This window comes from Tympanuchus pallidicinctus, unplaced genomic scaffold (genome assembly GCF_026119805.1).
Source record: "Tympanuchus pallidicinctus isolate F22 unplaced genomic scaffold, pur_lepc_1.0 scaffold22, whole genome shotgun sequence".
Lineage (NCBI taxonomy): Eukaryota > Metazoa > Chordata > Aves > Galliformes > Phasianidae > Tympanuchus > Tympanuchus pallidicinctus.
In genome coordinates, this window is record NW_026294739.1 from 37866343 (window position 1) to 37891797 (window position 25455).

A 25455-nucleotide genomic window follows, 5' to 3' on the forward strand; every position below is an offset into this window, starting at 1 on the left:
TGTATCTTTGATAAGTCTTGTTTACAAGGACTGAAAGTCTTGACAACACTTAGACAAGTAGTCTGAAATAGTTGGCAATTTTGTCTGTGCTACTGTGCAGAAACAGATTTTTGAGAGAATGCAAGCATCCACTCATGCACCAACCCAGAGAAAGCCCAGAACCAGCTCCCTGGGTCCTGCCAGGTGGCACGGTGACCCAGTGGGTGGCATGATCTCATAGATCATGCCTCTGGCAGGAGGCTCCAGCTGAACAAGATTTCTGCCTCAGATGGATGCGATCTTGAGAGCAGCCTCAAAAAGGTTTTAAATATAAAGATGCTAAACTCAGTGTGGTCACAAAGCCTTTAAGCAGTGGCAATTACAGGAGGGCTGCTTGAGGCAGCGCATTGCAAGCTTTTTTGGAACTGCAGCATGTTCTTAACCTAGTGAATTAAAGCTGTAGATGCCTACTAAAAGTAATCTGGACAGTTTTCAAGAAACTTTGCTGTTGCAGAGCATACGTATCATCACAATATGAACAAAATTCTTTAAAATCAAGACACGCAAAATCCCCTTTAGAATTTTGTCTATGTTTTACAGAGCATTAACTGGTGCTATTTCATTTGCAAGATATAAATTACTAGTTTTATTTCAGAGAATTGCAGATAGTGCCTATATCCATCCATGCTCCAGTACCACTACTGGCAACTGAAAATATTCTGATTATTTTCCATAGGAATTTAAGTACATCTAGATAAAAGAATCATTTAAAAAGCAGGCATGCATTCAGTTCTTACTAAAACCAATGAGCATTTGGCATTTATCTGCCTTTAAAAGAATCAAGGTCATCTTGATTATCAGGCATCTTTTTTCATTAAAATATAAAAGCGTACTCATACATGGCTTAGGACAGAACCAGCACACAGCACTGAAAGATTTTCTTAGTGTTGACTACAGTGCTTTTTGGGGCATTTTTTCCTCCTCAAATTACCATTGTCATTTTACCATTCATTCACTCTAGAAAATTATTTTAAACATACTGATTTCATTCATTTTTAAGTGTATAAATAATAAATAATAAACTAGTGGCAGAATATTGACTGTGACATTCTTTAATTGTTATTGGGTCTTTTTGATAATGAGCCATTGTTTGATTGGCTGTACCATAATTAGGTTTTGGTTGGTTGCAGGATTTTTTTTTTACTTAAAAAAATAAAACAAGATTAGAGTACTGCAGCTGTACTGGAATAGGGAGGGGAAAGAGGAATGTCTCCATACAAATTCACAAGCAAAGGGAACACTTTTCTACAACTTAAAACCCAGCTGCACAGCTACTTTGCCAAAACATTGGAGGTTTTTTCCTCCTAAAAAAATAAATAAATAACACTTCATTTTACAGCCATATGTGAACACATCCCAACTTCTATCTGCTTGATAGCCTGGAATGGGATGCTACCTTCTCTCTGCATTTATCTATTTAGATGAAGTGGAAAAAAAGTCAAATCACAACAAAGACAGAGTGGAAATCAGCGTGGTTCTGTGTAATTCAAGAGACAGGGCCACAGACAGGAAGAGAGAGTGATGTAGCAAGAAGAAAAATGAAGATGGTTGCAAATATATTTCCAGAGGGTAAGGGGAAAGACATTGAGATTGCTCATTTTTTGGCTTAATGAATAAATCATTTCTGTTTCCTCCCCCCGTATGCACCTGCTGCTTTGAAAAGCCCCTTCCACAACCAACAACTGAACAGCAAATGCTGCACAATGACTCGAATGTTGCTGGAGCTATGCCAGCAAAAATTACCACTCTTCAACCAAGATAAACATCATATTACTTCATTACCCTTTTAAAGCATATGCAAATTAAATCCATTATTCTTTTTTCTTACAGAAATGAAGTTCCTTTGGCTGGAATTCAGCAGCTCCCTTTGTCATCGTTGACCATGAATGGATGAACTTCATGTAGATGATGCCCATTTCCCATCTTTGAATCAAACATTAATACCATTTGACAGTAATAAATAACATTTATCACAATAGGGATCTACTAATGATTTTCCCACTAAGCTAGCTCATCAGAACCTATCAGCTGACAACTGCATAAATGAGATTAGCATAACAGCTGCCTATGACAAATGTATCTAAATCATTTTAATGCCAGCTAGCTCTTTGATCTCCCTATCACGTTGTTGCCAAAACTAAATCCATTTCTTCAAGATACATGTTGTTTATTACAGATACATGTGTATATTCCACACCATTATGTACTCCAGAGATTTTAGTAATTAAAAGAATTAAAAATACTGATTGGATACTGCTACTATAATGTAAACTTGCAACTCTGCACTTTAGAACAGCATTCCACTGCCTTCTTAATCCCCTCCTTTTTCTCCAGATTGCAGAATTCAGTGTTTAATAGCTGCGTGTTTCCCTGACACAAAAGACATGTTTTAATTTAAACACACATATTAACTTCTCTTTCTGAGCATTCCTTACAGCGGCATCATTTTCATACAATTTAAACTAATTCCCAGTAATATAGGAGTTGGCTCCAGGAACATATTGAAGCAAGGAGTCATTGTGCATGTTTGTATGAATGCAAGACTGACAAAGAAAATCTCACTGGTAGTGCAGTGTATTCATGTTGTGACAGTTATTAAAGGGTTGCCTATGAGATTGTCATACAAACTCATGACAACAGACCTCAGACAAACCAAATGACAATAGCTCTTGTTGCACTTCCATAACAACACTTGTAAAAGCATCTCACCTTCCAAATACTGCTCAGCAGAAAGCCAGTGGGCTCCTCATTATCTCAACGCAGATAATCAGAGTTCTTCAGGGCCTTGAAGATAGATGGCTTCTCTGATGTCAAACACACACAAGACAAGATGTGCCTTGGTACTATAGGGAAGCCATCAGATTCACAGCCCATAGATTAACACATGATATTGCATAAGCCATGAAGGATATAATGCACTATAGGATTGAAAAATAAATAACCACTGAGAAAACATCAAAAATTAAATTCCCCCAATATGTTTTTTGAAGTATATAATTGCCTTTTTCAAAAATATTGACCTTTATAACTATTTCACATAAAGATTAAGAAATGTCAATTTGTATCTGTTGGCACATGTACATTTCTAAAAAAAGTTATTCTCACTCCCCATTTTTGAACCATTTGGTAGCCATCAACCAGCTGAAACATGCAGGAGAATCTCAAATGTCTGGATTAAGCTTTTTAGTGGCTTCCCACTAGCGGCATGCCTACATTTGAGAGCCCCTCACTTAAGGCTCAGCCCTGCACTTTCCCTAGACTGTACATCTTCATATACGCAACGAATTTGATTTGGAGTTCATAGAAATTTCTATGTTTTTCCCCATCTGCATTTTCAGGCAACTTCTGCTTAGAAGTAATCAAAGCTATTAATGCATAAATCATCTTAATGGCTACCATATGAATAAAAAGAATGCCAACTAGGTATCTGTGCTGAGCTCAAATGCATAGGCATTTACACAACAACTAAGACAAAGTAAATTCTGCAGCGAGTCTTTTTGCTTCAACTGACAACCAAACTAGAAATATTGAATGGCACCAGAGCTCCATTTTTATAGAAGCCGCACTAATTCACAGTGGAAAAGGTTTCTTTTAGAAACGTTAATTTTGAAAAGTTTGAAGTATTTTGCATAAGCATGGAAAACTGGCAAGTATGAGAACTAATGAGATTGCAGACTGAGATCTGTTAACAGTATTCTAGTTACAGAGCTCTGTAGTAAATATCTTGTTTTTAATGCTGTTAAATTCACAAGCACTTTGTTCTTTCTTGCATTTCAATTAAAATTCATGGGATGTTTTCTCCACATATTTTTCACGTCTGTCTGCATTTTCCATATCAGACAAATTTCTGGCCATTTATTTTTCATGTAAAATGAACAGAATGCACGGTCTTTTGTCCAAGCCTTTTGTTTTCTAAAGCAGGCCATTTTTCATGGATGAAACTGAGGTACACACTTGCAGTTTTGACAGCATTTCTTATCATTCTCTCCAGTTAGCATTGTCACCTTTCATTATTTAATTTTGAAGCACAAGGAAGGCTGATTTATATCCATGAAGTATAATTACAGGCAGATGGAGGGCTCAGAAAGTAGAAACACTGAATTAGGGCTGTGGTAAGTGCCTGTAAGCTTCTTGTAAGAAGTCCTCTCTGTGCCACTAGCTAAAAACAAAAAACCCCAGCAATTTAAACTAAATGAATCCATGCTGTTGTAGGTGCTGAGTTAATGAAAGTGAATACAAAACTAATAAAGTGCATTGGTTGTGGTTGCAACGTAATTTATGATGCTTTCAAGTACAAATGATGAAATGTGTTTGTATTAATCAAAATAATCTATGAATGCGCCATGGTCAAAAAGGCTTTTTTCTTGCTTCAAACCTCTACTTCTCTTGAAACCATTTTGACACAAGTCCACTCTGCGTTTTGAAGAGAGAAACGTTTTCTGTAGTTCTTTCATATGATAATGTACAGTATATTTTCAGCTGCCTTTTTTAAATTTAAACAAATGGAAGGCTTATTAAGAAGATATCATAATTACATGCAGTTATTTTACTAGCTCTTATCTGAAGCAAAAGCAAGCAATTAATTTAGAACATAAATTCATTCAGGACACTTACTGAACTTGAGGGATAGACCAGCAGGAAAAAATACTGCTTCACCTTTCCTGTAGAAAGAGAGCAAACTGATTTTAGCAAGCTTAGTACCATCTACAAAAGAGCTCTTACACTTGAAAAATTAACTAGAAATTCAGAAAGCTTTAAGACTCTTTAGCAAATAGCTACAAATGCAAAAAAAAAAATAAATTACCTCAGTAGTCCAAAATGGAGGATGCAACTCTGACAAACAATAAAAAAGCTACTATATTAGTAGATATGCAAAACAACAGGCCTATGGGGCCAGTGGTTCAGTTCTTGCCAGCAGAAACTGAGTCACAGAAACACAAAATCATAGAGATTGAAAGTGACCTATGAAGGTCATCCAGTCCAACTTCACTGCTAAAGCAGGATCCCTACAGTAGGTTGCGAGTTCCCAGATAGATTTTGAATATCTCTAGAGAAGGAGGCTCCACAACCTCTCTGGACAGCCTGACTCAGTACTCTGTCATCCTCAAAGTAAAAGTTGGTTCTTATTTCCAGTTTGTGCTCATTGTCCCTTGTCCTGGCACCGGGCACCACAAAGAAAAAAAAACAACCCAGCCCCATCCATTTGACTCCTGTCCATTAGATATTAATAAGCATTGATCAGATCTCCCCTTTGCCTTTTTTTCTCCAGGCTGAACAGCCCCAGATCCTTTAAGCCTTTCTTCTTAAGGGAGACACTCCAGGCCCCTAACCATCTCTGCAGCCCTCCTCTGGACTCACTCCAGCAGTTTCCTGCATTTCTTGAACTGAGGAGCCCAGCAGTGGACCCAATGCTCCAAAGATGGCCCCACCAGAAGAACAGAATCGCCTTCCTCTACCTGCTGGCCATGTTTTTTGCTTTTGTTTTTGTTTTTTCATGTGCTTCAGGATACTGTTGGCCTTCTTGAACCTTGAGGGCAGACACATGGCTCACTGTCCACAAGGAGACACAACCAGCTCCTTCTCTTCCCATCCCCTTTCCAGTAGGTAGCCTGCTGCTTCCTCAATATACCCTTTTACTTTCAAATTACAGATCAATGAAGAAGTAATCACTAATAAAAACAGTGAGATTTGTTCTTCATTCTAAATGTAAACTCCAAATGGAAAGTATTATGAGCACTATTAGTGCTTATTCTATTTCCTCTGCTTTCAGCATTCAACTCTCTCAAGTGCTGATCGCCACATTCCCCCATCCCTAAGCAAGGAAAATATTTTACATGTGTTTAACATTAAGGATGAGTAGTCATACAGGAGACCATGAGGCCCTTCATGAGCTTTAAGATTAAGCATCTGCTTAAAAGTGTTAGCATACGAGTGAGGGCTTCAGACTAAGAGCTGCCACTTCAGCTGTCACAACAGCAGTGACATGCACCAGAACAGGAGCCCCAACCACAGTGATTGCTCCTGCATATCAGAAAGCTCTGCCCAGAGGGAATTCCTCTGAATAGGCATTTGTCCAGGTTTGAGATCACAGAGACTTGCTGAAGCTGCTGCCCTCACAGGGGAAGGAGCTAAGGAAGGCAGAAGGGAGCAGAAGGAATGGGCAATGACCAGGTTCTTCAGACACTGCTTCACTGCCTACCTCTAAACAATGCTTAGGGCACATTTCTGTTAAATGAACAACTTGGAGACTCAGGAGGACAGAACAGGAGCAAAGTCCAAATTCTTCAGCAGTTGCTGCATTACTCACTCCAGAATGAATGGAATCTTTTGCTGGAGTTCCTCTGAGATCATCAGGTTCAGTACATTGGGAGCTCAAGGTGTCAGTTTTTAAAATCCCAGTAATCTAGAGATCATACATAATGGGCTGCCTCCTATCTTAGCCTTAATTATTATATCCCAATCCTGATGAATCAAAGTCAATTAAAAACACTGAGAAACATGCATACAAAATCATACACTCCTCTCTTTTTGTTAAACAACAAGAAAAAAATGGAAGAACATTGAAAACAGTCCAAGAGTTTTCCACTTTTAGTCAGAATATTGCATAGAAGCTTGTTACATATTTCAGACAAAAAAATGCAAATCCTCTTTCTCTCAAATGAAGGACAGAATTTTTGTGCTGGAATTTTTTAATGTTTTCCAAGCTACCAGTGAAACAACTGTTTTTTCTAGCAGAAGCATTTGGCGAGCACAAAAGCAGAGCAATACTTCATCTGCCTGTAGCTGTCTTCACTTGCAAATCTCAGTAGCACTAATTCATTTTGGAGAAACACTAATGATATTTTTTTCCCCTCTTGTCATCGATTGGGCTTGGAATATATCTTTTAATGAATGTGACATAATTCATGCACAGTCACTACTGAACCTAGCAAATTCTTAATTAGTGACAATTTTGCACCTGCTGTTATGGGTAGATGGCAGTTCTCTTTAATCTAACTTGAAACCTTGATTATTCACTGGAAACTGCAGGAGACACCGATTATCTAACATGTTTCCTTAAAAGAGCATAGCAGTTCGAGCTGGATAAATACAGAAAAATCATTTTCAAGAATTTTCCAGCAATCAAAACCCCAACCCAACAAGGTACACATTGTGCCACTGCATTCATGAACACCACCCCCTGGGTGATAATGGTACTTCAGATGCCAAAAAGTAAACACGATGGTGAGTTTGACCATATTTTTAACCTAAACTTAGTGAAGTTGGAAGAATTATGTTTTGTACAAGACATAATCCTGTTGGAACATGTATCTGTCTCCAGTACCAAAGCCTTCTACAGAGATATCTGAAGCATGAAACACAGCTATCGTGCAGTAGCTTAGGAAAGACATTGTGATTGGAAGAAGGAACATAGAGTTGAGCACAGGGCTGCTGAGTATATGTATACTCATAACTGCACAATTTTCTTCTTTCTATATTCTACACTTAGGATATTAAATATGTAGGTGGCCCTGAAAGTAACACCTCCTATTTATTACAGTCACCACCATTAACAATACATTTTTTTTTGCAATTAAAATTAATACGCTAGATCTTAGTTACCCTTCACCTTCCTGCAATGGGAGGAGCAATGACCAACCTGGCTCTACTAGAATTCTTTTTCCATCTCAACAAGAAAATCATACATGCATACTGAAATAGTTTCAGCTGCGTTATTTTGCCTCCCCCCTCTTTCTAGGGATATAAACATATCCATCAAAAATAGGTAAAAACTCCACAAGAAAGTGCACATAGAACACAGCAGAGCCAAAAATACAAGAACAAGTAGGTACTGAAATCTAATTATTTTCCTGACTCAGTCTGTCTCCTCACTAAGCTGTTAATTACTCTCTAGATAACTGACATTACAATTAAACTGAATTCACAATTGGAATAATCATAGAAAAAACTTTCACTTCATAATTATTCAGATACAAAGAAAATTAGACAATGAAGAGTTACATATCCAAGGATTGCTTTTAAAACTAAGGAAATCTATTTAGTAGATACAGAACTAACGGCATGAACAAGCATTCCATGATCTTTCTTGCAAGTTATCAATTCTGTGATCTCTAAATTGGGAAGATTACATACTTGAACAGTTCTCATAGTATCTGAGGCAAAAAGGGACATAACTTAGGGCTGGTAAGATAGTACTGGAAACTGAATGCAGGCCATTGTAACCATGTACTACATTAACAAGAATTCCATCTCTCATATGACAGTACAGCCAAATAACAAACTGAATTTGCCCTGAACAACTGCGTTTGTCTTTTAAGTAATAAAACCTTCAAGTGCCACCAAGAAACAGTGCACACTAGAGAGCAGCAGAGAAGTTTATTTACATTGAGTGTATTTGTGTAAAGGGGCACCTGTCCTGTGTTTGTCTTACAGCCAGAGTAATGTTGAGCTAGACATGCAGACTAGGACCCTGTCAGCTGCTCCTGACAGCTCACATTCTTCAGCAGCCTCTACATCAACTATATCCTCGTGCTGATAGGGAAGCAAAGCCACAGCATGAGATTTCCTCTTGAACATATTCAAAGATCAAACTTGGTCGAGAATCTTAGAGTAGCCATCTTCATACACACACTTCTGTCTATGAAGATAGTGGTTTCATCCACAAGAAAAACATTTCTTTGACAAGAAAACACAGGTATTACAATCAGGGTTTTCAGATAGTCACAAGGTGTTACAATAACTGTGCTTGAAGATTTTTACAAGTTTCCTCAGAACAGTATTTTGGATCTTAATATATAGAAGAACACAATGAAAAAGGAACTATGCACACTTAACATCAGTTTAAAAACTGTCCTTGATAGCAGGTTGTGCCTGCATGCTGGCTCAGCTTTAGGAATTCAAGTGTCACACGGAAAATAAATTTGCGTTCTCGAGTATTCAGTTTCAATGGGTGACTGATGAACATAGACAGTGAATACAAAAGAAAACACTGCAAAATGGGGAACTTGCTCTTCAAGCTTCTAATAAATCTACTTAAAAGTGTTTTCTGCTGACTCAAGGATTGCTGATGTGGATTAGAATTCAGTTTTAGTATACACCAAAAAGCAATGAGTGTCAAGATGCCAGGATTTCATCTCACTGTTTCTGACCTAGGCAATAAAAGGTCAGTAAGGATTAAAAGACTCCTCAAGACATGCAGAAAACAACTTTTTGGCTGCTGCAAAGCAGCCATGAGAATGTCCTCACAATAAATGTTTCTATCCATTTTCAACCATATAAACGTGTGCCAATTGTTCAAACCTATGGGAGAAAAACAAGCTGCTTCTCCACTTCATCTGTTGTTTAGAAAGTTGCTGCTTTGTCTTTAGAGCTCTGTTGATGCTGCTTTCAGCAAGCCAGCACTCCATTGTTATAGCCTCTCTTTTCATTTGCCTCAGGGGACTGAAAGGATGGTACAGATGGTAAACAAACGTGCTTTATAGTTTTTGAGCTTAGACTGAGAAATTCAGACTAGTTTTTCATTTCTGGAGTGCAACTAAGCAAGGAGATTACTCAAATTTATAATCATCTGGTTCTCTGCTCTGTGCAGCTCTTCCACATTTACAGTGTCTAGCACAGATTTTTCTCAGTCTCAGAAAGTTGACTGGCAAGTTTTAAAAATTCATTATGTTCCTAAAATTCATCAGGCTATTATATATGGTGCATGATATATGCATATACCTGAATTAGCATGCACTAGTCCAGTTCATAACTTGAACAAAAGGCAAAACAGACATATGCTTCCTTCATTGCACCCTGTAGCTAGATCTCCATCTGCTGATTCCTGACAAGATGCTATTCTCAGTTTAGATCTTCAAAAACAACGAAAGACAACTTGTTTCAACTCTAAGAATAGCTATCCACATATCTGACCAACATAGATCTAAACAGTAGCATGTAATTAGAAAGGGACAGATTTCAATGAAGTACATTTTACAGAAAGATACTGCAATGAAACATGAAAGCTCTGTAATTGTTAAAACAATTGTGTAAGTGTAAGTTACTTCTAAAACACATTACATACTTGATCTTTGCTATGTGGCACAATAAGAACTACCAAACTCAGAGTCTACAGTGGTGGAACTAAATACAACGGCTGCATCCACCAAGTCAGAACTATTAACTACACTAGCTATGTGCAATTCCTCAGGCTGCAAATCAAAAATTAACTCTGGAGATTAAGCCTATTTCCTGCAGACATCACCACTTCTTAAGCAAACATGTTAGGAGCCATACACAAAAGTGAGGAAACTTGAAAGATCCAATCGGAGGCAGCAAGACTGCAGGTCTTAGATTGTGAATTTATACCATACTTAAAAAGAAAGAACCTGAACTTCTTTTCACATTATTTAGGATAATAAACACTAAACCTGTTAAAGAGCTCACATTGCAACTTTAAATATTAATTTCATATCTCATGTTATTGAAGTAGATTGATCCACTGAGAGATCTGTACTAGATCTGCTACCACCATGAAAGTTTTCAGTTCCACCCACCTCATCTGCCTTCCTCACAAGTCTGTTATTGTGATGCAAGGAAAACAGCATGGCATTTCACATTATCATAAAATACATCTTAGAGCAATAAATTGCTAAGATTTTATCTAACTTTTTTGATCTGGAAGCATAGAGTAATAATGAGATCCATTATTGAGAAACACTCAAATGTAATACAGGGCAAGATAACAACCCTAGATTTTCTATTTTAGAATGGAAAGAGGACACAGCTATAGTATTAACCCAGCCCATAAAAACAAGGGGCGTTTGCTGAAAAGAATTAAGAGTATTTTAGCCATAATATTCATACTCCTGTACAGCGAAACAGGTGGGTATAGAGTTCAGACTCCCAATAGCCTACATACCACAGCTGAAGGTAATTTCTCTAGCATCTCTAGTCTGCAACAGGATGTTTCCTATTTTTCACTGTGCAGAGTTTCTCCACAAGCCACTGGAGACTACGATTTTGTACACAGTTGCTCAGCATCCAAAGTTGATCATATCACTCAATTTACACAGCTTTTTGCTTATAAAGACTTTATCGAATACCCAGGTATTTGGGGAGTGTTTTCAGATTTCTAAATGTCCAGAACAAACTCCTTTTATTCAGTCTAGGCACTGGAGTACTCTTATGTGAGAAAACTGGTAAGGTTTTCACTGTACTACTGTTAGCTTTCATCTTACATTTATCAGCAAGTCTTCAATTTCATCTCTAAATTACAGAGCTAGGACTTTCTGATAGGTACAATTGCTGCTGCTCAGTTTACTGCCTCCCATCAGTCCTTGATTGCTTCATGACTTTTATTCATCACAGCTTCAATTTATGCCTTGCGCAGAGTGACCAGAACTCAGGGGAAAAAAAGGGAAAAAAGCAGCAAGAGATTGCTTTAGTTAACTCTTTATTCTTTCAGTAAGTAAAGAATGGAAACGTATACATAAATATGTTTAAATTTTGTAAAGGTGATAACAGCTGAATAAGTAGTACACAAAAATTGACTGAGTTTCTCTTCCCTGACACTGTTTTGCAAACATTCATCTTCCATTTGGACCTTTCATAAAACTTGCTTTACTTTAAGACTGATCAGAAATCCATTACTTTTCTGCCCATTTATTTATAGAAGGGTTATTCCTGCACCAACATGTTTTTATAACACATTTATACAGGCTGAAACCACTCCTCCAACTTCATAAAACTCTACTGAAAGGCAAGCCACCATCTTAGCAGTACTTGAACATAAGATCCAGGAGAGCCCAAGAACAAGGCAACAATTCTATACCTCTTCACACTCCTGTCAATAATAACTGTTTTTGTACCTGTCAAAAATAACTGTTTCTGGTCTGGACCTCTTAGGTTCTTGTCTTCAGATCATGTTAACTATTGCTTACTGAAGTACAGCTCATAACTGAAAGTTGAGTTATGCATTAATGTAGCAGTGCTAAGTACAACACATTACATCACATCATGCATCTCAAAAGTTATATTTACTTATATCAGCCATGATAACTATGCATTAAAAAATTAAACATGGAAGTATGTTTGCCACAAGTTGGATAAGCTGATTTAAGTGGGTAGTGTATATGCAGGGTGTCCTTTCAACTAAAACTGTAAATCAATATGTTTCATTAACCTGAGCTAACAGCAATGATGTAGCAGAAGCTGCCCTATGTTATAGTTTTGTATGAAAGATGAATCCTTTAACAGCCATGTAAATAACTTACAAGCCATCAAAAATACAACGCCAAGCAGATATCACCTGTATAAACATCATAACGTGGAAAAAAAGAAAACTAAAACAAGTTTCACAATTCTACAGACAGTACAGAAATGAGTAGCAACACACAGCCACATCACTTACTCCCAAGAACCAGATATTTTTTACTTTTAAATTATTTAAAAACTTCATTCAAGTATTACATCATCAGAAACACATTTGTTTCCAGAGCCAGAGGGAGAACTTTTCCTAAGCATTTGAACTCTCTACTACTCCAAAGTTAGAACAGTCATGTTAGTATAAACTTTATTAAACTTAAAGACAATCTTGCAGAGATCTCAGAGTGCTCAGGACATACAAGTGCATCAAGGGAGCAAACACTGAAGGCCCTGCCCTTCTGGGTAAACCATGCAGTCACTGAAGACTTGCTCAGTCTTGACTGAGCACAAAGAGAAGGCAGCTGCTATTCCAATTAGTTCATCTCACAGACTGGTGCTGCCAGAAAACTACAGAAGGACTAAAAAGTATGTGTAAATTAAGCATGTATGAACCCCACTGCATTCAGAAACAGCAAAGTGTAAAGTTCTTCTGGTTTGCAGACATAGTAAAGCCCTTTTCACCTTTCTTAACAGGGAACCTGCAGACCAGGCATAAACTGATGTTATTCAGAAGTATGCTTTCCTAATTAAGGATCCAGCAAGTTAGGAAAAAAAGACATGAAAACATAAGGGGACAGACACCTTCCTCATCCTCCCCGTGGGGGAAGCCACTCATGACCAGCCTCCACCTGGACATTTAGCCATCAATAACAGCCCGTTGGCTGTGGCCATAGAAGATCACTTGAGGTTATGAAGTACACACCTACTGATTGCTTGATAAAAGCATTCTTGGAATGATCAAGAAGTTATTTAGCTTACACTTGAATATGTCAAAGAAAATTAGATATATTAGTATATCTTCACTACCCAGATCAGGAATCCCGTATATATTGTGGGTTTGTTTTTTTCAGGTTTACTTGTGTTGAAGTGTTCCCAATGCTTGCTCACATTTGCCTGATTTCAGGTAGAACCTGAATACTGCATCTACAAAACATTTATTAGTATTTTACACTTATTTGGACTCCTATTAAAACCAGTATTTAAAAGTGCACTGGTTCTACTCCTATAGAAGAATTGGTAGCAATTATTTTCCATCCATCTTACTTTTTAGCTCTAACCGGATGTGTGAAAAAGGGACAAAGGTAACAAAGATAACTAACAGAGGTTATTTTAATAACAGAAAAATCACTTCATGATTGATCATTATACGTATCATATTGCAGCATGAGATCATACATAATACCAGCATGAGAGAATCTGTAATAGCAATATGAGGGCACTGCTCAGGGGTTTAGTGTGTGGAGCGAATAATGGTAATGAAAAAGGTGAAAAAATCATGGAATAAAGAGCCACAATTAGAGATACCTTTTGAAACGGAAGAATAAAGGCTCAGAAAGTGGTATATTTAAGTACTTTTAAACGTGGTTGAAACTTTTATATCCTGATCAAGTCTCAGTTTTTAATGAGACACCACAGATGAAAAGGGGACAGAAATAATTTTGAATGAACAATCAGGGGTGTACTTGAAAATCAGGAACGTTTGAGGGGGTTTAGGGAAAAGCATTTAACAGAACTCTGCTACAAAGGTTGAAAATGGCTCTCACATTTAATACCACTGTTCAAATAGCTGTAATTTCATCTATATCTTTTATACAAAACCTGCGCCAAGAAAGCGGTATTGATCTAAAATCACAACTTAGCTAAGATACATACATCACTAGAAATACTTGCACAATATTTGCCTTAAATTCATTTAGTATCATAAGAAAGTGCCAGAATTACTTGCAGCAATTATACAACAGATGCTACAATTTCAAATTACTGTGAAATAACAGTGCTGTACCTATTTATCAATTCATCTTCAAATGTTGTCCTACTTATTTGCTGCATGGAAATTGCAGTTTAGATATAGTATGTGCCCATACTTTTCTATAGGCGTTTCATTTGAAGCATACCTTGCCTTCATCAGAATACAGCAGAAGCATCAATTGCATAATCTACAATTCATATGAGGCAAAGGGCATCTCAGGAAGGTATTTCAACAGCAAATCGAGCTGGAAGAAAATGTTTCAGTCCAATTCACAAAAAAATGAAGAGATATCGTTTCAACCTGCATATTTCAATGCTCCACGAGCAAAAATGGATGGAACAATTTTACACCTATAACAATAAACCTACCAGTAAAAAATAAATACTCAAGCACTAAGAATCCGAAACCACCTCTTCTGCATTATTTATCTGCAAATCTTGAATCTGTGCTCTTTGCTATTTTGCCCTCCTGTAGAGTATGGCATCTTTGAGAAAAGTTCTCCACAAGAACTTAAAGGACTTAATAACAGGGCTGAAAACTTTACTGGAACATAAGGAGCAATTGCAAGTGGTGATGTACGGCACTGCTCATGGTGCCATGAGCAACTAAAAAAAACCACGTGTTATAAGAAAAATAGTATAAAAACCACTGTCACATTTAAACCCATAAATAAAACTCCTTTTCCATGAAGAGCTCATCTTGCAAATTCTGGAAAATAACAAAAGCAGTCACGTATAGGAAGTGAAATTCAGTAATATATCAGAAAATAATTCTGTGAGGAATTGATGGCTTTCTCTCATGAATTATCTGCACATTTTGTAGATTTCACTTGTTAAAGTCTGGTTAGTAAAGGTAACATCTACCTTCTTAAAACTACCTCATTGCCAGAAAACTTGGTGCAAATATGACAACTATTGCAAAACAGGGATTTTCTGCCTCTGACAATGCAGATCTACTTTAACTTGTCACAGAGATCAAGTCTGGTTTGTTTGCCAAATCAATATCTCTGGAACACTTGCTCCTCTCTGAGGTTTTTTGACTTGAATGCAGTTTGTTAGCAAGAAAATACTGCTTTTTAGCAGATAATTTACCAATATGAATTCAAAGCATAAAAGAAAATGCATGTCGTAAATATATTTTGGCTGTTTCTTCTTGAAAACTGATTTACTATATGAATTCTTCAAATGTGCTATATTTGTGCCATATTTGAATTAGACATTATTTCCATTCCCAGTAGACTGAAATGTAGCCCTACCTACCTTGACAAAATGCACTCAACACCTGTTAGAGGCACAGATTGTGATGTTCAGCCTGCATTTACTACTCTGCTGTCTTCTTGTGTCTCCTTTTGTAAGCTAGCAGTTGCCACTTCTCAATGAATAACGTTTTAGTTTAACGCATCTCTGATTTATCAATTACAAGACTAAGACAGAAGTCTTGCTCCCTACCATAACTGTGTTGCCAAAGGTGCTACTGGTTCATCAGCACAGAACTTTACTAACTTATGGTATACAGCTTCAACTCACTACAAACTTAACATAGAATCCAAAGGGACTCAGAAGGAAGAGCCTCTCAAGTTAGATAAGAATTTTATTTCTAGTGTTCTCTGAAGGGAAAGCTATTTTCATTGGCATATAGCAATAATGCCAATGGAATACAGTATGAAAACATTTAAACATTTAAACATAAGAGTAAAAGATGGTCCTTCTGTGAGCAGCTCTTACATCCATCCCTCAGAGAGGTACAGCACACAGCCAAAGAATCAGATCACTGATGGCAAAGGAGTAAAAGCTCAGAAACAGCATAAGGAAGTGGGGTGGATGTGCATTTCCAATAACAGCAACAAATACACCAAAAACCACAATGAAGTTTACAGTATCTTGGCTCAAAACAACTCACAATTGCAGTAACAATAAATGCAGTCTCTTACAGGGTAGCAGCAGTAGATGAAGTTTTCCCAAACCTACTGTTTTGCCATATCCCATTCAAATGCACATACTTAATTCCAGTCATTACACATAGCTCATCTCTTAAAGTTAGAATATTATTATATTATAAATCTTATTAGTAGGACTAAGTGTAACTTAATTTGGAAGGGGGAAAATCTTTTGAAAATTGCTTTTTATTTAAAGTTCCTTGTGAAATACAGCCTTATAATGAAATCCTTCTTGTTCCCAGTATACTGCCAATTCAAATGTTGAGAATTATAGCCCACGGTTCCATTCTGTTTGTAGTACAGAGTTTCTGGCACATTCTATTTTTATTTTAATTATTTTATTCTTGGGAAAAGAGTAAACAGATTTATTGTCAAGAAGGACCGCAAAGGCAATATTATTGTAGTTCTAACAGGTAAATAAACCAATGCATTTCTTCAAGCCATAAAGCAACAAACTGCACTTGGAGAAAATAGATCTGGAAAACTGAAGCAGAAGAGTTCAGAGGGGAGTTACAGCCTCAGTGCTAAGAGCACGTGGGTTGCATGCTGCTGGAAGAAAACAGCTAACTAGCTCTTATTATTGGTTCAGGTTCTGCAATACACCAGTAATCTGGATTAGTTCAAAGTATATTCTAGCCTTCAATTTATCAAAATTATGAATGACAGGAAACAGTTCCTTCATCAAGTCATTGAATATTTCTGTAAAACTGAGGGTGAGAGGCAGGGAGCAAGTAGATTTATAGGCAACATTTCTTTACCCTTACCACACATGCATATGATTTACAAGAAATAAGTAAAGGTTATCAGATCACTGAAGACAATATGAAAACAATGTTTCACGTTTTGACATCTTAACATTTTTACATCAAATTCAAAATACACTCAACCACAAAAGAGGTAGATAGGATGCAATTCTGCACATCAGAGAAATGAAGCCCTTCCTGGATTGCCACAGAGCAGTAATTCAGCAGCACATCAGTTTCTAGAACAGGACATTAAAAATTACTGTTATTCATTTCAAATTGCTGTAGACAATTATAGAACTTAATTGCAGAGTTGGAAACACTCCAGCTAAGAAAGGTGCTAATACCTTTCATCTTACCAAGTGACAGGTGCTCTTTAATGCTTTTAGCATACTGTTTTCTAGCACTATGACAAGACTCAAATTTATGACCAATTTGAAGTAAAGAGCAAGACATCTTATGACAATATCATTATCAGTGAGATTTTTTTTCTTCAAGGCATACCATCTAAGCATGCATGGTTAACAAGACTGTAGCACAATTGGAGGTGGGTTACCATGTTTTTGTTGTCGAAGATAAGTGGGTAAATACATCCCTACATTGACCCAAGAAAAGTACCATCAACAACATGGAACTGCATGCAGCTTCTCAGGTGCTTCTTGTTTTGGTCTTTTTTTGTTGTTGGTGGTTTTTTTTCAAACAGATTTCTGCCCAGATTTCTAAATCACTTGGCATATACGTTCAGAAGAGATTGCTAAAACTCAACTCCAAACACTTGCAAAAGCATAGAGCCACACCTCTCATTGCTTAAGCCCACTCACCATGTGAGCAATGGCCTGCATTACAGCAGAACAATGAGAGCTGTAGGGAGTAACTTTCTCCCTTATACAGAGTAAAAACTCCAGCACAAGGACCTCCTAGGCATTTCTCATATGATTTGTCTTTGTGTATTTCTGCTTTTTCGTTGGCCCATTCTTCCTCATATTGAGTTGAGGAAGTCAGATTTGAGGGTTCTTCTATGTCAACATACTGCCTAGAGCATTTCTTGGGTTTTGTAGTTAAATATTGAGGTTGACAAGGTGTATCTACTTTTTTTTTTCCCCCTCAACATACACTGAAGAGAAGTAAAAACTGGATTTAACCACTGATCTATGACCCAGGCAGATCTTCTCTGGATTGATTGTATTCTGCTTAAAAGCCTTAGTCTGAAACTTAATTTTTATAAAACTGAACAAAAAGCTGCAGGAAGAGTCTTTTATTGTGGACAGACACTTCACATGTTGTTGCCAAGTTCTAAATCTGAGTTTGAAGCTGTTTTGTTTGCTCCTGCAGTCCTAGCTGCGTAATCCCTGAAAAGCTACTCAGCCTGAGTATGGGATGGAGGAAAGGCAACTCAAGCTTTACATCCTTTGTTCACCAATGAAAACCATTAACATGTATTTAAGTGCAGCCTTCCAGTACTGAAAAGGATCTTAGAAACAGGAGTGGGACAGACCTTTTGCATATTCTGACACAGGACACAGGGATGAGTTTTAAAAATTAAGAGAGAGGAGATTTAGTCCAGATATTTGTAAGAAGTGTTTTACTCAGGGGATGCTGAGGTGCTGGCATAGGCTGCTCAGAGAAATGGGGATGTTCCATCCATGGAGGTGTTCAAGGTCAGGTTGGATGGGGCCCTGGGTAGCCTCATCTAGTGGATTGGAACTGGGTGAGCTTTAAGATCCATTCTCACCTAAGTCACTCACGATATCCAAAAAATAATATGCTGATGTTAGGCATTCTTTTTTTATGCTCTTACAATCTGTAATGACAGTAAATCACTAAAGAGATTCTGATCATTACAAAAAAAAACAATCAAAAAGCACCATCACAATGAAACCAAAACAAAAAAAATAATTCTGCATGTAATGAATTTTGGAAATCTCAACTATTTTATGATAGAGCTTTGTACTTGCAGAAAGTTAGTCTCCCACTGAGCTTTCTATGTAGCTATCAGATACAAAATCCTAACCAAGTTACTCCTCCTGTAACAGAATTTCTTTCAATAAAAGGAATATCAAGGAATTAGAGAAAAAAACATTTAGAATAGCACAGATACAAAAAATTAAGAATGCGTTAAAAAAAGATAGCTTGCAAAGTCAAATCTTTAAATTAGGAAACAACGAAGTTAATGAATATCCTGCTTCATTCAGTCCAGAGAACGGCAGTTTGCTTAATGAACAGCTCTTCAGTATTTTGTCATTGGACCAAAAATGACTGATTTTACTTATTGCACACTGTTTAAAATAGTACTCTGGAGTCAGTTATTTTTTCCACGTATTTTTTTTTTCAGCATTCATCAGTATTCTCTCCTACAATTTCCCAAGCATGGAACAGCACTGAATTCTCATAATATTTCATGAATATTCATGTCATTCCCATGATCTGGTCTTTAACATGAGAGTTTGTTGCCACCTGAACAATTCATTATAGTTTTTAGGTGAGATTTTTAAAGACAGAAGTATTTCTAACTACACAGCCCCGAAGGAGATATATGGATATAAAATCAGAAGTATAACTGAAATAGCCTTTGATAGAGTCACACAAACACTTAACAGAGATATCAGCACAGCTGGAATTCTGACTGCAGCTTGACAACATAAAAAAAACAGCAAAAGCAGAGACATCAGAATTCAAATACCCTTCAGAGGACAGCACGAATTTTATTTAAATTCTTTCACCAATTTTCTACTACTAAACACCTCAAAATTCACACTTATATCCCAGTTCCTGTATAATCCCTTTATCTCATCCAATCATTTGTTTCCCATTTTACTGCTTTTTCATACCCACATTAGAATTCAGATCAGCACTGGATTGTTCATCCAATCCTCAGTCTTGCTAAGCATGTTTGCTCCCCCTTCTCGTGGCTTTCCCTTTTCTTCCTCATAATAGTTACTACTGTCACCTTTTTTTTGTGGTTCTAATTAGTACTTTGTCTTCAACTTTTTTTTAATCTCATTATCTAATCTTAATAACAAGTAGAGCTGATAACACCAAATATAGAGTTTCTTATTAATAGAAAATCCACAGGTGATGACGGCAGCAGTTCCTATAGCCTCTCCCAAACTTTATTAAGATTGAATTGTTTTCATACATGAATAAACTCACTTCATAAATCACTGTGCAAATAGATTGCAACATAAAATATGCTTCAATGTTTTCATATTCCTCCCAAATGATGAGGAGCCAAGTTAACTGAACAGAGAAGCAAACTGTTCTCTACTATTGAAATCTTGCAAATCACCAAACACTGAACAACACAAGCTGTGGACTAAAACAGGAATTAAAAGGTGCACACTGCTCCAAGTACAACAGATCTAATGAGGAGAAACTTTAAAAACAGACAAAACAAAAGCAATTTGGAGTTTCAGCTTTCAGATAATGACTGAAATTTAATTATACTGACAGAGTTTTTCATCAAACATTACTAGAACTTTGCACTTAGACACATGTAATTTTTCTCTTGAAGTCAATGAAAATTACATATGCAGATCTAAGAGCAAACCTAATTTCCTTATAGTGCCAATAAAAGAGTATGCAACTGGATGCCAGAATTCGATTGCAAGTTGTAGCTAGATTATACCCTACTAAACAGGTTATTCAACGCTCCTTCAACAAGTGACAGATCTTCTCAGACTGCAATTTCACAGTAGACAATTATATTCTTATTAATTACATAACTTTTTTTTTAATAAAAAGTGAATGGAAGAAATCATTTTTTGTCCATTCACCATGCAACTTAAAAACAGACTTATTCAACAACATCAGTTAGTGACTGAAAAATGAATGTAAGGATCCCAGTTCCATTTTCAGTTACAAAACATAGAAACTCATCTCTGACAGACCAGAACAAAATCTAGCTGGGAGAGTAATTTGTCAAACATTTAGCTGTAAAAATAGAATGAACTCTAATATTTCAAATTCAATCATTAGTAATAATCTTGGAATGATTCTGTTCCAAAAAAAAAAAACAACCCAACTTCCAGATTTTATGAGGCTATTTGAGATTTCACGATGGAATCTCTAGCATAGTTCTATCCCACATAATACTTTTGCCTCTCAGCTGGGTATCTAATTCACATAATGTTACATAGACAAGTATTACATATGCATTTCTATGGAGCAGCTGAGTTTACTGTGGCATCAAAAGCTTTTTCAGCATTTTATTGTACACTGTTCTTGCCACTCAATATTTATATAATCAAAACAGTCATTGTAATACCTCAATAAATAGACAGGTAGATAGGTGTAGGTTTATAGAAACATTTTAAGAAACGTGGAGCATAATTTTTGGCTGATTATCACTGCAAAGAAGGAAATATACAGCTTTACCATACATCACTAATTACTTGAAAATGTTATTACTAGCTTTTGTGCTTGAAGACAGAAAGAATTCTTCATAAAAGCTCTTGGCAAAGCTAAGAAGAAACATTTTCCATATATCTGTAAAATAGATGTCATTTCTCCTATTTCTTTGGCAAGTCCTCTCAAGATGACTCAAGCCAATCTGTTGGATCACATGCTCTATTTGCAGATCCAGTCATGTTCATACTATAAAGCTCCAAAAAAAAAGATTTTGCAGCGTGAAGAAGAGCTGTGCCCTTTCTGGCCAGTAGAAATGGAATAATACTGAACAGATAGAAGGTATTTTCAAAAGACACAAGAAATAAAACAATGCAAATTCCCAGATGCTTCTAGCACTTAAAACTGAACAGTAACAGTGATTTCCAAAAGGTCGAAGTGGGGAAATATTGCTCTGAGATTTATTCTACTACCTCTTTAGGGTGAAATAAGTGGTCAATATCTGAGTTTCAGTGACATCAGAAGAGAAGTACCTATAGACCCATGCAGAGCATGGATTTTACCCAGTGAGTTGAATTAAGCCCAATTTGTCTCAAAGAACTTTATTGAAAGAATTATCAAAAACAATTCAAGTTGCCTGGATAAAGGCATATTAAAGGTGCAGTATGGATGGATCTGACATATCTGCAAAGCTAGGCAATACTTGGCATTCTGGGAACCAAAAACAGCAGAACTGAGCAAAAAAAATACCACAGAGTTAAGAGCATAATTCAAGTATCAGCATTTCCAGGAAAAAAGCAATTAAAAGAAATATTGAAGTACATAAACAGTTTTGTCAGACTTCTAAAGAGAAAAAGTGGCTTTTACAGAGCACAGGAAAGATCAGCTTAGATAGGAAACCTGCTACTGGGAAGGAAAGAAGCGTTCTGATATCATCTCAGACATTTGTGTACTGTGCTGGATAATGTTTCAGAGAATTAAGTCATGCTATGCAGTTACATATAGAAAACATCAAATTCTCTGAAACTGAAACATATCCCACTCCTTTTAACTGTCATTATATTTTTGTTTGAATGACAATATGTCAGTTAATTATAGGAAGTTATACACTCTTCTCACAGTGTTTCTCATTAAAGTATGCCTGGCTGAGTACTGGCAAAAGAAAAAAAGGATGAAAATTAAGTCAACTAAATTAAAGACTGAAATTTATTCAAAACAGTGCACTTCACATCTTTCTAAGATTCCTTCCTGCAAAAAAAAAAAAAAAAAAAAAAAAAAAGAAAAACCTTAAAAAATTGAAAACATTGAAAAAGTTTTCAATAACTTGCTGGATTTGTGTTTTGCTTTAAATAGATTAGGCATCTTTATCATCCCAAAAAGAATATGACAGTCTCTCCACTACTTAAAAAAACATTTTTATGTATAGTAATGTATTCTTATGGGATTTTGTGTAAGATGTGAAAGATTGCTAATGACTTCAATAGATTGAAGTTATTTGTGTCAGTAGAGTGAAAACAGGTTGAGCTTTTAACAACTGAAGGCAAAATTGAAATTTAACTTTTAACTGAGCTAACTAGCGTGCTATAGCTAAAGCACTGTACATGAAACCTTGGAGAATTCATCACAAGCATACTATCACATCCAACAAGCCTTACATAAGGTAATTTCCTCTGGTGACAGCATGCAGTCACTACTAAAAAGAAGCAGAGTAAAGTAGCTGAATGTTGGCAACAGTTTAGCAGAATATACAAATTAAATGTTGTGTTCATCTATTATTCGTTATTTCATTATGTCATGTCTCTAAATATTTCTCCTGCTGCAGTTAGTGCTATTTCTTTTGATGATCAGTTTTGCTCCAAGCCAGTGTTACTACACAAGCTTGATTTGTCACAGACAAACTTTTTTCTTGGTCCCTAAATAAGCTTTTATATATTCTGATGAGCATTATCTTGTTAAGAAAGTAAAGAGACTATTCTTATAAAATGTAGCTGCTTGTTTAAGTACTCTTTTCTACTTGTCTCTGAGTGTGCTCAAATAAAGATATTATACTAATGCCTGCAACTATGTCATTTACCTACAGCAATTTATTCAAGGTTTCATCATACTGCTTTGAGTTTACATTTAATGAAGACCATCTGAAGTGTCCCCATTGCAGCTGCAGGCTCTGTAGAAATCCTAGCGCAAGAGGCAATATGCTGTATTGTGATGCAGATTTGCTTAAGAGTGCATCTGCAGCAACAAGATCATTTCCCATGGTCTTCACTGTATTTCTTCTATTATTCATGGAACACAATGTAAATGAAGCTATAAATTTTACCACATACTAAATGTAGAAAGATAATGGAAATTGTGAATTATGAATGAATCACTGTTATTGTGATTCCTCAAGGATTCTGATGTAGATGATTATACACACACAAAGACACTGTAGCTAAACCTCTTTATATTGATCTTGAAAAATGATCCTTAGAATATTATAATTAATATACAGAATTCATAGATTTGTTTTTCATGACAATGCTAAACACAACTAAACGTCAAAGGCAATTACATATCAATGCATGCTACCTAGGGGCAGGCAAGCATACTTTTATTTAGGATTGCTGAACTGGGAGGAGAAAGATAATAGCTCACAAAAATGTGTTTCCCAGCTACCCACATGTGTGCTTTCACATTTAAATAAGCCACAGGCAAAAGTTTGAGGAGTATTTTGTAGTGAACACATTCATACGGCAAGTAATAAGCGGTGTTTTTCTGTAGGATGGCTGGAAATGGAGCCTTTAAGTGAAAGCAGTATTCTTCTGTAAATTACACAATCAAAAAAACCTACAAATACCAATCTCTTTGCCCGATTTCACATGATAGCTAGAGGCATTAATTCTTATACTTTCCCTTTACGAATAGTTCCATTTGAGATATGACCAAGTTCAGAACAGTTCTGGTTTAACTGTGTTTGGAAATTAGTAAAATTATACACTGCAACAGCCCTAGCTATAATCAACACCTAAGCACTTATTAAACCTCGGGGCAAGTTTGGATCCCCCCTCTTGGGAGCAGAAGCCGATGCATCATTTTAAAATAGCTTAGATCCTGAATTCCACGTCCCATGTGGAATCTCAAGAACCTGGTTCATTTCACAGAACAACCTTGGCTCCACAGAGCAATGGACCGACTCTCTTTTTAGTAAACTTTATAGAATCACAATCATAGAATCGCAAGGTTGGAAAGGACCTACAAGATTATCTAGTCCAACCATCACTTGTTGACCTGAATACAATTACTTGTCTAGAGAGGGAATACATAAGACATTTAATAATTTATTGTGACATGTGCTTATGACCAGTCAGATCACTACAGAAAGTAAACCAGAATAAACAACAGCGCTCTATTTCCAACATACTTCAAAATTTTGTAATGGACAAAAGAGAGCAACTTTAAAGCAACCTCAACAACCTGCCAGCATTTCTGCCAAAATATTTTTAATTCACATGCAGGAAGCCAACTGAGTACCACGATCAGTATTTTGAGGGTACAAGAGGATTTTGCTTAGCTCTGATTTCTAAGGATGTTTTTTTTTCCCCCCCACTAGAATACCATGCTACTCAAGTCCGTGGTACTGTCAAAATATTATTCCATTTTTAACCACTACATGTGAACTCCAATTCTTCTGATGTTCTTTACCTAGCACCTTTACATAACATGAGCACACTTGAAATAATGCAAGTTTAAACAAATTTCAGGAAAATTTTAAGATTCCTGTTGTAACAAAAACTGCAACCTGTATAATTTAGAAACTGTATGATAGAGAAAAATCAAAAATTGCTTACAAGCATTTTTTCTTTTAAATCAAAGAGAAAAGAAGAGAGTTAATGGTAAAGTAAGAAAAGTAATACTTCTTCACTATTTTCTCCCCATTCGTTACAGTTATAGAAGAAATGACTACAGAGGACATGAATTACATACCTCCACATAAACATGCCTTGTGATTTGGTATATATGTTACTTCCACATTTCTTAAATATATTAGCTTTCATTAGTAACATTTAAACAAACCATTTACTTGCAAAGACTTTTCTGAAGTTAAACTGAAAAAAAACAAAAATAATTAAAAAGTTCAGAAACATCACATATTAAAACAAATAGTTTTGCACATGGTTAAGTCATTTTCACCATATGAACTTTATAACTGCTGTGCAAAGAAAATAACTCTAAAGGCAGCACATGATTTCATCTCTATC

The 25455-nt window shown here is 36.3% G+C and overlaps 1 protein-coding gene across 6 annotated transcripts in view; it reads right to left on the minus strand.

The window, feature by feature from the left end:
• Positions 1-25455, minus strand: part of TOX3 (TOX high mobility group box family member 3) — a 241351-nt gene that overhangs the window by 173851 nt on the left and 42045 nt on the right. For 5 of the 6 annotated variants that reach the window (XM_052685225.1, XM_052685228.1, XM_052685226.1 and 2 more), the window contains one exon: positions 4654-4700. The gene's annotated coding sequence lies outside the window, so the exon portion shown is untranslated. Of the gene's footprint in view, positions 1-2748; positions 2844-4653; positions 4701-25455 lie in introns of all 6 variants that reach the window. The other variant, XM_052685224.1, reaches the window with a different exon arrangement.